The 12,539-nt window shown below is 44.3% G+C and overlaps 2 long non-coding RNA genes across 2 annotated transcripts; both read right to left on the bottom strand.

The window, feature by feature from the left end:
• Positions 1–792: 792 nt before the first annotated feature.
• On the bottom strand, positions 793–3,476 carry LOC139999393 (uncharacterized). The gene is made up of 2 exons (XR_011804832.1): positions 1,750–3,476; positions 793–1,037 (listed from the first exon to the last, which is right to left on the bottom strand). It is a non-coding gene; the product is annotated as an uncharacterized lncRNA (long non-coding RNA).
• Positions 3,477–4,542: 1,066 nt separating this feature from the next.
• Positions 4,543–10,443, bottom strand: LOC139999392 (uncharacterized). Its single transcript, XR_011804831.1, has 3 exons — positions 7,495–10,443; positions 6,146–6,361; positions 4,543–5,245 (listed from the first exon to the last, which is right to left on the bottom strand). It is a non-coding gene; the product is annotated as an uncharacterized lncRNA (long non-coding RNA).
• Between the last annotated feature and the right edge of the window lie 2,096 nt (positions 10,444–12,539).

Here is a 12,539-nt window from a genome sequence, read left to right as displayed (position 1 = left end):
GGATTTGGGAATTTGAAAGGAGGGCTGTTCCTCTCCAATAAGGCCTCGCCATCTAAGAAGTCCGCATTGCAGGGAACCAGGTCCGTTGTGTCCGTTGGGACAGGACCTGCCACAGAGGCCCTGCTCCCGGTTCCAGAGATGGTCCCTGGGCCCTGATGTGGCAATAATAAGGTTATAATAAAATTGTGACCCTAAAAATAGGGGTTTGTTCCTTGTAAGTGGCAGCCTGGTCTGTAAGATTAATGTGTAAGCAAGAAAAAGCCACTAAAAAGGAGGGGTTACCCTTTCAGACAAGGCTTTCAAGCCCAAGGAAGAGGCTTTCTGCCCTAATATGTGATGCTGTGGCCTAAAAATGGTGGACAGTGCGGCCCGCCCTCCACTCTCTGCTTCCTCGAAATGGATGTTTGGACCCCAAAATTCAGGCCTCGGCTCCTAGCATGAGGATTTGCGAATTTAAAAGGAGGGGTGCCCTTCTGATTGCCTTGGATAAGGCAATCAGAAGAAGAGTTCAGATACCAAGTGGAGGTTGTGGACCCTGAACATAGGGATTTGGGGTGAAATAAGGAAGCATGGGGCCCTAATAATGAGGTTTGAGATGGTTAAAATATCAGGAGGGGAGGAGGCAAGAGGCAGTGAGGAGGAGGAGACGGCGTGTCTTGTATCTCCAAGTCAGGCTTTGGAGCTGAAAGCTGGGCCTTTGGACTCTGCAGCTCAGGGTCTGGGTTCAAAAGTGTTGTTTTGCACCCTCCATCTAGGTGTTTGGACCCAAAGAGGAGGGTAAAAAACAAGGGGTAAGCATCTTAATATCTTTATTATCTTTTTTATAATATCTTTTTTATAATATCTTTATTATAAATGGAAGGCACAAAGCAAGCCAGCAACAGTCTCTGTCCAAGAGAAATACTTGGTGCTTTATAAACAAACAAGGAAGTACCCTTAGGTGGGTGTGATAATCCTCCTCTAATGCGTTTTTGGAGTGCAAAAATAGATCTGTTCTTTTCTTGCTCTTCTCTCCAGGACAAAGGCAGAATAGGCAACTGCAAAGTTAGACCAGGGAGGTCAGTTTGTTCCATACTGAGAAAGACAAGCCTGTAAAACAAACTAGACAGAATTTCTTGGTACTATTTATCTTCCTTCAGCAAAGGCAAAGCTTATGACACTTGTTGGTGTGTGTATATATATTTATCCAGTGCTCTCACAACAAAATTTTGATTTGAAGAGGACACACAGATCTGATTTTTTTTTCTTTTCCAGTAACTAGTATAATAAGCACTGGTATTTTTGTATAAAAACAGAAAAATACAAAACAAAAGACTGAATATTATGTGGTATGCATGACATTAAAAAAAAATGGTGGTTTCAAAGCAATATGTACCCTGGTGTGTTTGCCATATCCTAGAGTCCAGCTTAAAGTGCACCTGATCTGTATTGCATTTTGATATTAATCTCTATGTACAATGTTTTGCATGTAATTTATATGGTTCTTGGGAGAAAAAAAAAATGAATGAATTGTCAGTTAGCTTCTTCTGAGAAAGCAGAGATATTACTCAAATCAGAAGTGGACGAGCAGTTGAGGGGTGGGAAAAGGGATACATATACTAAATAAATAAATAAATAAATAAATAAATAAATAAATAAATAAAAACATGCTGGGGGTGGGGGAGAAGGGAAATGGTTTTGAATCAATAAAGCTTTGGCTGTTGAGCAGAAACAATGCGCGAGTGCATCCAGAGAATAAAATGTGCCCACATGTAACTGTGACGTCCTCAGTGTGTCCACCAGCTTGTGAAATCAATCCCACATCTTCTCGTGGTGCTGGATGAATGGCTGAGCTTCCCATCTGAGCAAGGCAGAGCGTGCGAGTAGGGCCTGCAGGGTGGAAAGAGGGATGGGGATCAAGAAGCAAGCCCACTGCTATGACAGAGTCCCTATAGGCAGTGTGGGTTTTCTCTCTATGCAAGCCTCATTATTCAGAGGCAGAGTATGGCTTCGTCCATTCAAGGTCCAGAATCAGTTGTCAAATGCTAGCCAAAGCCAGTGGCTCCTGGGCTATGTGACAAACTAACCCTAGAGCAAAAACCCTCCTTGTCCTCTTACCTGGTGCCCTTTCTGCGATGCCTTTAGGGTGAGTCAAGGCTATGATCTCCACCTTCTGGGGCTGGTGTTTGAGCTATGTCCTACCTCAGTGCTGAGACTCTTTTGCCTCTGTAGAGGCCCTTTGCCATGACACGAGTGACGATGAGAACTAAAATCAACTAGCCTCTGAAACGTTCTTGTTCCCAAGCACAGCTTTTTCACTGGATTGCTTGAACTCCTAGTTTTTGGCCGAGAAGCTATTGTTTCTCTGTGCCTTTAATAAGAGGCTTTCTCTGGAGCCAAGTCAGGATGGCAAGATTGAGCTGGGCAAGGCTATCGAGGAGGAAATTCAATCTTCCCAGCTGGGTGTCTGACCCTTGGAGCCCGGGCCAACTGATCTGAAGCGGCTGTAAAAGCTTTATTTCGCAGCATCGCTGTCTTCCCTGCTCGCATTCTAGGCACGGTGTTTCTGCTGACAGCATCTTCCACCTCCTCAGCAGAAGCTGCTTCTTTCTTTAAACGTAGTACAGGCTGGACGCAAAGAAAGAAACTGCTAGCGGTGCTTTTAGCTATTTAAATGGGGAGAAAAACAGCCACTGTTTCTTTCTTTGTCCAGGGCAGCCACGAATGCTTGCGTGACGTGGGCTCCTCTCCCACGTCCTTAATTGCCAAGCCGATAGCGGCTCTGGTGACGTGTCCCATGGGTGTCTGTGCAGTGACGGGGCTGCCTCACCCCTGTGTACCCCAGGACAGACATTTGGGGGGCTCTTTGCTGCTACCACAGGGCGCAACCTGCGGGTCCTGGGGCAGGCAGGATGAGTGCTGCTGGGCCCGGAGGGTAGGCCTGGCCTGAGAGGAGACAGTAAAGGAGGCAGGTTTGGGGCTTAAAGCAGGCTTGTCCTGCCCCAGCCTTCTCCAGAACCTGTGTGCCTGGCTCTGGAAAGCTGTGACAAGACATAAAATGACTCGCAGCTTGCCAAGAGAGCTGCGGTGGTGGAGGAATGGCCGCCTCAAGGGGCTGAGGCCAGGCACCATCACGGGCAGGACTCGAGAGACGAGGCACGATCTTGGCACAGACAGAGAAGGGAAGGGGAAGCACTGCTCTGCTGGCCCTGAGCGGTGCAGCCCCAGGAGAAAAGAAAAATCTGTGTTTCCTTCCGCTGATCTCCACGCTGAAGGTGCAGAAGGGTTCCGTGCTGTTGCTTGGGTCAGCCTTGTTGCCAGGTTGGGAATGTTTAGCCTCCCGGTGCTTCGGTGCTGTTGGGCTGCACTCAGAGTGTGAGCTCTGGGCATTATTTCTCAACTACTGCATTATTGGAGCGTACAGACCCAAGATATTCTGCGGATAGGTGATTTAAGCCACGTCAGAAACACCGCTGTGGCATGTGCCAGCGTCGGACGCCCGTTCGACTGGTCGGGCGGAGCAGGTGAATTGAATTTGGTGCTGGATGGCAAGGTGGTGTTGGGAGAAGAGCTAGGCTAAGGAGAGCTTCCTCTTGCTCTACCCCTTCCCATCTCAAATGGCCGCTTCCTGGGGAGATGGGTTCGTTGGGAGGTTAACTACAACGTTACAGTGAGGATGAGGAATCCTCTTTAGTCCCGTAGGTATTTGCTGCCAGGCGGCAGCGTTGATTTCAGAAATTGTATTTCAAAAGGGAAAAAGAAAGGATATCTGTATTCTTTGACATACTCTCTTTTCTCGGAGAGTAGATGTAGGAGCTTCAGCAGTGCCCTTCCTCCAGAAACGATTCCCAGTGTCTGCTCAGACACTGAGGAGGAAAATGGAGGAGAGCCACCCGTTATAAATAAAGGAAAGAAGGGGTCATGGATTAAGGGAGAACCACTACTTCAAAAATTGGTGCTCTCTACAAACCGGTTAAGGGTTTGGGACCTGCAGGTGCTGCCTACACCTGTGTGCGTTGCAGTCGTGCCTGTTGCCACTGAGCAAAACGGGGAGAGCTGCTTTGTCGAACGCGGCGTGTTAAAGCACGTGACACTGCCTGGAAGAAAAGCACGGACTTCTTCCCTCGTGTGGGACTTCTTCCCTAGCGATCTGTGGTTTACCTGATGGTTTCCCATAAGCTGTGAATGTTTAAAAGAAAAAAAAAAAAAAACAAAACCAAAACCCAACCCCAGCGTTGAGAGTGGTGAGGCAGATCCTCACCTGGGGACTCAGAATCAGCGGTGACATCACCATGCGAAGCATTGTGTGCGCTTCGGGTCGGGGCTGCTGTGAGCCTCGCAGCGGGGAGGGAGAGCGGATCCGGGGTGCCTCTGTGTCAGCCCTCTGCCCTGGTGGCTTCGTGAGCACTGAGAGTTTGACTCCTGTGTTCCCAGCTCTCGCTTCCGCACCTGCGGTGTGGCAGAGCCAGCGAGCTGCTTCCTCAGCTGGAGGAGGAAGAGGAGTGACCTCAACATTGCTGAGGTAAAGCACAATTATTGAAAAGATTTGGCAAAGATGTGGGTTGTAGCAGCGCGGCTGCTGCAGCTGCAGCAGATCCTGGAGTATTGGAGAAGATAGAGAGGGGTTTCTTGGTGAAAAGAATGCTGTTAAAAGTGTTTTCATGCCAGAAATTAGGATAAACGCCTCTGTTGTTTGACATCCTCTATTGACCTGGCACATTGGCATTACAGCGTACCTGGCACGCTGTTTGTATGAAAAAAAAAGGTCTTTTAGTCAGGGCAGGCCAGAAACCTGCCTTGGCACTTCCACATCGCAGCAATGCTTACAGACCCTGCATCCTGGCTGCCAGGCCACGATCTAAATCCGATGGTGCTGTTGGTAAACTGAAGCTCAGGAAGCGCTTCTGGGTTTTTCTGTACTTCCATGTGAATTTTTACCCTCTGAAGATGGTGTATTAAGCTATTTTTGTAACAACAACTAGGTTTAAAAGCAGTTTCAGTTTAACATCTACATGCTTGGGTGTTATTAACAGAGCTTTGTATACTGAGCTGGTGCTTGGTAGGAGAAAAACCATAAATCTTCCCTGGGAAAGTTGGACCCCCTCAGCTACATACTGCTATGAGGAAACTCAGATGTAAGAACACACTTAAATAACACATCAGCAGAGCTGTTGTGCTCCTGACCACCAAAGGCACCTTTTTTACAACACCGTCGTACTGGAAGTTGATGCAGCTGGTTCCATCCTTAACGTGGGACTGTACAGTGCTGTAAAAGAAATATTTTTTCACAGCTTTGGAGAAAGTGAAGCAGAGAAAACCCCACCTAACCACTGATACCTGGACCCCAAACTGCCACAGACTGACAGCGATGCCCACTGGATATCTCCTGCTGCCTTCTGCCTGCTCCAGCAGAAGTCCCGTTTGAATTAGCCAGCAGGTCCCTCTGAGTGGCTTTGCTGAAACTCCTGCCGTAGGAAGTATCCTACGGGAGCCAAGTTGCTAAACTGATGTGTGGTTTTCCCTTAACCCCCACAGCCCTGACTTTGCAGCTCCTGACGACACTGCCAACGTGTGCAGTGTCACCGTGTACCAACTAGGTGCCAGCTGCCATGGTTTATAGATTGTAAAATGAGTGATTTGGGACTCGTGAGCACTGAGAACAGGTTAGCAATTGCTTAAGAGCTTTACTTGTGTCGCTCTGGGGCAGGGAGATGGGTGAAACATAGACCAAGAAGAACCAGCAAAAGTCGGGTGAAAAATGAAATGAAAAATGTTAAGGCCAGGCAGCTTGCTCACTGCAAGTGCTAATCTGAAAGCAGATGGAGTGCATCTTCATACACTCCATCCTGAGACACTCCACTCAACAGGCCAGACCAGCTGATGAAGTGCATTGCTGTCCTGAAGTTTCATGTGATGGGCTACTTTTAAGTCTCTTGTTTATGCTGTAGTACTTGAGGTCTATGGCAGGACCACAGCACACTCTTATTTGTCTACCCTTCTTTCTTGATCGTGTGTGGGAAAGAGAGAACGTGCAGAGGCCCTCAGCCACATGTTGCACCTGTCACTCTGTGCAGCTACATCCCTGAGCCAAAGTACCAAACTTCATGCTTGTGAAAGGACTTTACACAAACTACAGAAATCTAAAATGAAGCATCCAAACACTTACAGAAGGGTGGGCCCTCTCGATGCACCTCAACGTGGGATCCACAAGTCCTCACGTGGTTTCATCCAGCACACTTCTCTGTCCCTCCTCGCTAAACTTGCTCAGAGGCAGCTGTTACCAAGGTGTCACAGTGACATCATTCAATTCTGTTTCTGAAGTCATCACCGTAGGCCCCTGGCAGCGGCAACACAACACTCTCTCTTGCTAATGCGAATGTCTCTGAAACAAGTAGAGAAGTCCCACTCTCCCCAAGCTGACTTTAATTGGAGTAGTTCCAAAATTATTCTCTGCCCCCCTACATCTGGGGAAGGTGTGTGAGAAATCTTTTCCTTAAGAAAGGATTACAAGCCAAAAAAAGCTTGCTTCTGATACGTTCCCCTTCCTTTTAGAGCTGTTCACCTTTGATTTCCAAGGAAGAAAAAAGAAGGTGAAATCAACAATTCTCCTCCTCCGAGTTGGGAATATGAAATAAGCCCAATTATTTAGGAAGCGTGAAAAAGGAAACTATACATTTCCTTGTTAAACACCTTGTTGCTTCTGAAAACTTTTCCAGTACTTTGCAGCTGCAGTGCTTTTCGGTGGGTGGGCAGCCGAGCTCCATCACGGCCACTCTCTCCCTCCCCCTCCTCAAAGAGAAAGGGAGAGAAAATACGATGCAAAGGGCTCAAGGGTTGAGACAAGGACAGGGAGATCGCTCAACAAGGATCGTGATGGGCAAAGCAGATGCAGCATAGGGAGACAGTAAGATTTCCTGCCTAACTACTACTACTACCAGGCTAGACAAGTGAGAACCAAAGGAAAGAAACCAAAAACACCTTCCTTCCCCCCATCTGAGCTCTTCCAGCTCCTCCCCCCGTGCAGCGCAGGGGAACAGGGGGACTGGACTGGGGGTTGTGCTCAGTCTGTAGCACTTCATCTCCACCACTCCTTCTCAGTCCCTCTCTGCCCCTGCTCCACGTGGGCTCCTCTCCACGGGCTGCAGCTCCGGCCCGGGGCCTGCTCCTGCGGGGGCTCTCCACAGGCCGCAGCCTCCTCCAGGCCACAGCCACCTGCTCCACCGGGGGCTCCTCCACCCATGGGGGGGCTGCAGCGTGGAGATCTGCTCCATGTGGGACCCATGGGTGCAGGGGGACAGCCTGCTCCACCAGGGGCCTCTCCCTGCACAGCCCGCAGGGGAACTGCTGCTGCCTGCCTGCAGCACCTCCTGCCCTCCTGCGGCGCTCACCTGGGGGGCTGCAGGGCTGCTTCTCTCACGCTTTCACAATCCTCTCTCCCAGCTGCTGTTGCACAGCAGTATTTTCCCCCCTTCCTTAAATCTGCTCCCCTGAAGCCCACCCAGCAGCACTCCCTACCTTGGCTCTGGCCAGCAGCAGGTCCTTTTTGGAGCCATCTTCAGCTGGCTCTGCTGTGACATGGGCCAGCTGCTGGCCTCTGGTCACAGAAACCACCCCTGCAGCCTCTCCATTATCAAATCTTTTTCATGTGAACCCAATTAACCGACTTTCCACAGAACACTGAGAAGAGCTTAATATCAAAAAGTCCTTTACAGCCAAACGTTTACCACAAGCAGTTCAACCATGATCAAATATCTTTCAAGGATATTTCATTGCATGTTAGTTTCCAAGTCTCAAAAGAGTTTCAGAAACTGACAAATCAGTTTGCTATGGATAACAGGGGCAAAGAGAAGTAATGTGTCTTTATTGAACACTGAAAAAATATATATATGTTGGTACCTTTTTATAAGCAGCAGTGCACTTTTCTATTCCGTTACCTAGCATACAAAATGGATGTAGAAAATGAATGCCAGGACACAAATGAGGGTTGCCATGATGAGACTCACGCTAAGTCAGTTTCTCTCCACCTTTAAAGACACATCACAAAGCATTGCATTGCATTATCTCACTCTCTTTCTTTAAAGTGCATAAAAACTATCCCTCCTACTAGATTCAGAATATTCCATGCCATATTTTTTTCTGAATCTTTTTCTCTGAGCTGAGAGAATGACAACTTCAGCCAGTACTGCAGAGTTATAGAGATAGTCATTTACCTCTGCTGGAAATCTTCTACAAGACTTTTTATTGATGACTTTGGGCTCTTGCTACAGTTGGAGCAAGTTTGATCTGGGATTTCTGGACATTTTGTCTGAGCAGCATGGTCCATTACTTACTTACATGGTCTGTTACTTTCTTATGGGTACCAGAGAAGGAATGTTTTGATTTTGTTTTCCTTATATCTAGACTTTTGTTGCCCTCCACTGGACTCTTTCCAGGAGATCCCTGTCTTTTCTGTAGTGGGGAACCCAGACCTGGAGACTACTCCAGGTGAGGCCTGACCAGGGAAGAGTAGAGGGGGAGGATCACCTCCTTTGACCTGATGGCCACAGTCCTTGTAATGCAGACATTAAAAACTTCCTATAGTCAGCAGGTTAAAGATATTCAGAGAGTAAACACAGATCACATTGACGCATGGAAAGATCAATATCATCCAATTTTTGTAGTGGTGAAGAGTCTTAGAAAGATACTGATATTATGCAAAATGCTACCAAAGTGAGAGAAATACATGAGACATGGTTTTGAAAGCTCTAATAAAAAAGTGAAATATTGTTTATTTGTAAATGGCACACTGGCCTAGTTATCAGTGAAGCATCTCAGGCCTAGTTATCAGTGAAGCATCTCAGATCCATGCTTTAAAATGAGATTCTGCATGCTGAGTCATTAATATTTTTATTCTTCATACCTTTAATTTTTCTCATGAAGTACACATTGCATTTTGACTGTACTTTCTTCTGGATCACTAACATCAGAAATGCAGTGTACCGATAACAAAACTAAAGGGAATTTTGGGTAACACTGACAAATTCAAATTAAAAGTAGAAAGAGGAAAAAATAACAGCTTTTTATATACTAATCACCTACATATAATAGTTAAAAATATTGCAAAATCTCACAAACATTTCCCTCTGTTACTCCTTTCAGTGCAATATCAGAGAAACGGGACACTAATAATGAAGTTGACAGAGCATCATAAATTAAACTCTAATATGTTTTTTTTTGTTGTTTTTGTTTTTGTGGTGTAGTAAATTTTCATAATGAAATGGGACACCCATTCATAAGTTGTATTTCCTTCTCAAAAAGTACTTAAAGCAGCTTTTAAATATATGGTTAAAATAACTCAAATTCATAAACAAAGATCAGAAAATGAGTTTTAAAAATGAGGTATTCATACTATAAAAGCCTGGCAGCTTTCTAAGACAAAGAATGTCACCTCCCTGAATGTGGATAATGGCTGAAAGAAAATAATTTTACCTCTAATGGCTTTGATTTTGTTAGCAATATCTCATAACAGGGTGCCTGAAAAACAGCTTCCAGACACAGCCTCCATAGTAAAGCAGGAATGAATGTGATAAAGGGAGCACTCTGTCAATACCACTTTACAATAAAAGGCCAAAGCAAATTACTCTCAACAATGAATGCAGACAAAATGAAGATTCAAACAGGATTTTTTTTAAGTAGGGGACATGGAGTGAATTTCTATATAAGCAACCCATAAATTTTGCACCCTCATTTTAAATTCCAAGAGATGGGGAGAAAAAGAACATGATAGGCCTTCAATCCACAGGACAGAAAAATGCAGGGATTTCTTGTTTTCTTTCTCTTCTTTATATCCCATGTAGACAATCTAAAAGAAGCTTGGTGTTTAAACTCTAAAATAATTTTTGGCTGATTGTTTTGCCATGGCGTATATTGCTTTGTGCTTTCTCTGGGTCATTTTTTCCTTCCTGAATGTTGTGCAAATCTAATTTGCCATTCTGCTCTATTATCACTAAATGAGCTTGATCTAACAGTGTAGACGTACAGAGTTGCAAATCTAACTATAATGTAAATCTAACGAGAAAGGAAAGGAAACAAGAATACAGAATTAAATACAACCTTCACCATGTTACTTTCATGAAATAGAGTGAGATACCAGATGTGTAAGTACCTTTTGCTATGCTTGCTATACTGAGAGCTGCAGTGAGTGCAATTGGTCCTCTCTGGACTTTTTCACATATTGGTCCTCTTACCTTTTGTATGCCTTATGTAGAATAAACTACAGAAGAAGTTATAGAGAATTTCAGAATTTTCAGCCAGGGTACAGAGTAATGTAAACACTAACAACCCCTCTCTCTCTTCCCTTCATGATCCAAATAATTCCCTACATTTGTAAATTTAATTGGAATCAAAGCTGGCTATAAAATTTGAAGAGTGGTAAGGGAGTATGAATGGAAGGAAAGCAAGAGAAAAGATATAAAAAACTGCATGCAGAAAAGCATGATAAAAAGTGAACTTTGTGTCACATGAGTTCTGTGTATCAATTCTCCTCTTGTTTGTAAAAATGTTCACAAAGATCAAGGGATAGTTACACAGAAATGTTTGTGTTATTCAGAGTCCTGTCTTTGCAGATGACATGAGAAAAAAATCTTAATTACTTACTTAATTAAAAGCTGTTAAGAAGAAGCTACTTAGATTTCTATGCCAAGCACAAAAAGTAGGAATAGTTAAACATATGTTTCAGTGAAGCTAATCATACCTTGTTGGTGCATACACATCATAGTACAGATTTTATGAATTAAACAGCTTGCAAGATCATTTAGTTATTTTTGCGAAGGTCTGCTGGGCAGTTTTATAGAGATACGCTCAGCCCATCTGCTGATCTTTGTAAAGTAATTTGTGGGTCTGTGTGGTGATTTATTACTGAAACACTGTGAAGACGTACGAGGAACAGCTGAGGGTGCTGGGCCTGTTCAGCCTGGAGAAGAGGAGGCTGAGGGGAGACCTCATCACAGTCTACAACTTCCTCGTAAGGGGGTGTCGAGAGGCAGGAGATCTTTTCTCCATTAACACCAGTGACAGGACCCGCGGGAACGGGGTTAAGCTGAGGCAGGGGAAGTTTAGGCTTGACATCAGGAGGGGGTTCTTCACAGAGAGGGTGGTTGCACACTGGAACAGGCTCCCCAGGGAAGTGGTCACTGCACCGAGCCTGTCTGAATTTAAGAAGAGATTGGACTGTGCACTTAGTCACATGGTCTGAACTTTTGGGTAGACCTATGCGGTGTCAAGAGTTGGACTTGATGATCCTTAAGGGTCCCTTCCAACTCAGGATATTCTATGATTCTATGATTCTAAATACAAGACAGCATGTAAGACATAGGGGATCTCTTAAAGAAATGTCCTAAACCCTGTTGGATACCAAGAAAAAATTCCTCATGATCCAGAGTCACTAGAATTAGGTATATGAACTAAGACTTCCTAACACAACAGAAAAAATACATAAGATACAGTCACACAAATTTCTTCTCAGATCTCTACAAGTTTCATTGCCTAGACATTATCAGATTAAATAAAAAATTATCAACAAAAAACCATTAAAAAAAAAACAAACAACACATTAAAAATAAAATATTAAATAACGTGTAGGTACTAATACAGCAAGAATAATTCAAATACTTTAAAATCAACAATTAAATTGTGCAAAACTTCCACCATGTGCATATAAACACATACAAACTATCAGGAATAAGCAGACTGATAGCCTGTTAATTAAGCAATTATTGCAAGCATTATAAAATGCAAAGAAGTACCTAATGTGTCTCAGCAAATGTATTAGATTTCAAATAGATTCAATCTTCTAGCTCAGCAAGTTCTCTTGGAGTTTGCATCTCTTCTATTCTTGATTATAGCCCTCCTGTAGGTAATTTTTTTTTTGTTATCTTGGGTAAAAAATGGTCTTGCATATGAAAACTCACAGGTGTCAGGCTGTATTTATAGCTTACGTACTAGCCTTTACAATGGCAATGCATATATTTAATGTGACAAATAAATTTTCCAGTTCCTTTCTCAATTTGCTTCTTTTTAATTGAGTAAGCAATCATTTTGTCTGTGTCCTGATTACATTTGGGATAATTTTCTTTCTAGTAGCTCATATGGTAGCTGTGCTTTGGATTTAGGTTGAAAATACTGGTCATAACATACCAATGATTTAGTTACTGCAGAGCAGTGCTTACACAGAGCCAAGGACTTTTCAGCTTCTGGTGCTGCCCTGCCAGTGAGGAGTGCACCAGGAGCTGAGAGGGAACAGAACCAGGACAGCCGGACAAGACTGGCGAAAGGGATGTTCCATACCCTGTGGTGTCATGTTGAACAATAAAAATAGGGGAGTTGTCTCAAGTGCAGTGGAGGGCTGTTGTTTGGGGTCTGGCTGAGCATGACCAGCAAGTAGTGAGCACTTGCATTGTGCATCACTTGCTTTTCTTATATTCTGTTGTTGTTGTTATTGTTTCCCTTCCTTTTCTGTCTTATTAAACTGACTTTATCTCAACCCACAAGTTTTTTTACTTTTTTTTTTTTTTTTTTTTTTC

Source organism: Anas platyrhynchos, chromosome 24, assembly GCF_047663525.1.
Source record: "Anas platyrhynchos isolate ZD024472 breed Pekin duck chromosome 24, IASCAAS_PekinDuck_T2T, whole genome shotgun sequence".
NCBI lineage: Eukaryota > Metazoa > Chordata > Aves > Anseriformes > Anatidae > Anas > Anas platyrhynchos.
The sequence above is the reverse complement of the archived record's forward strand: the minus strand, read 5'-3'. Positions and strand labels throughout refer to the sequence as shown.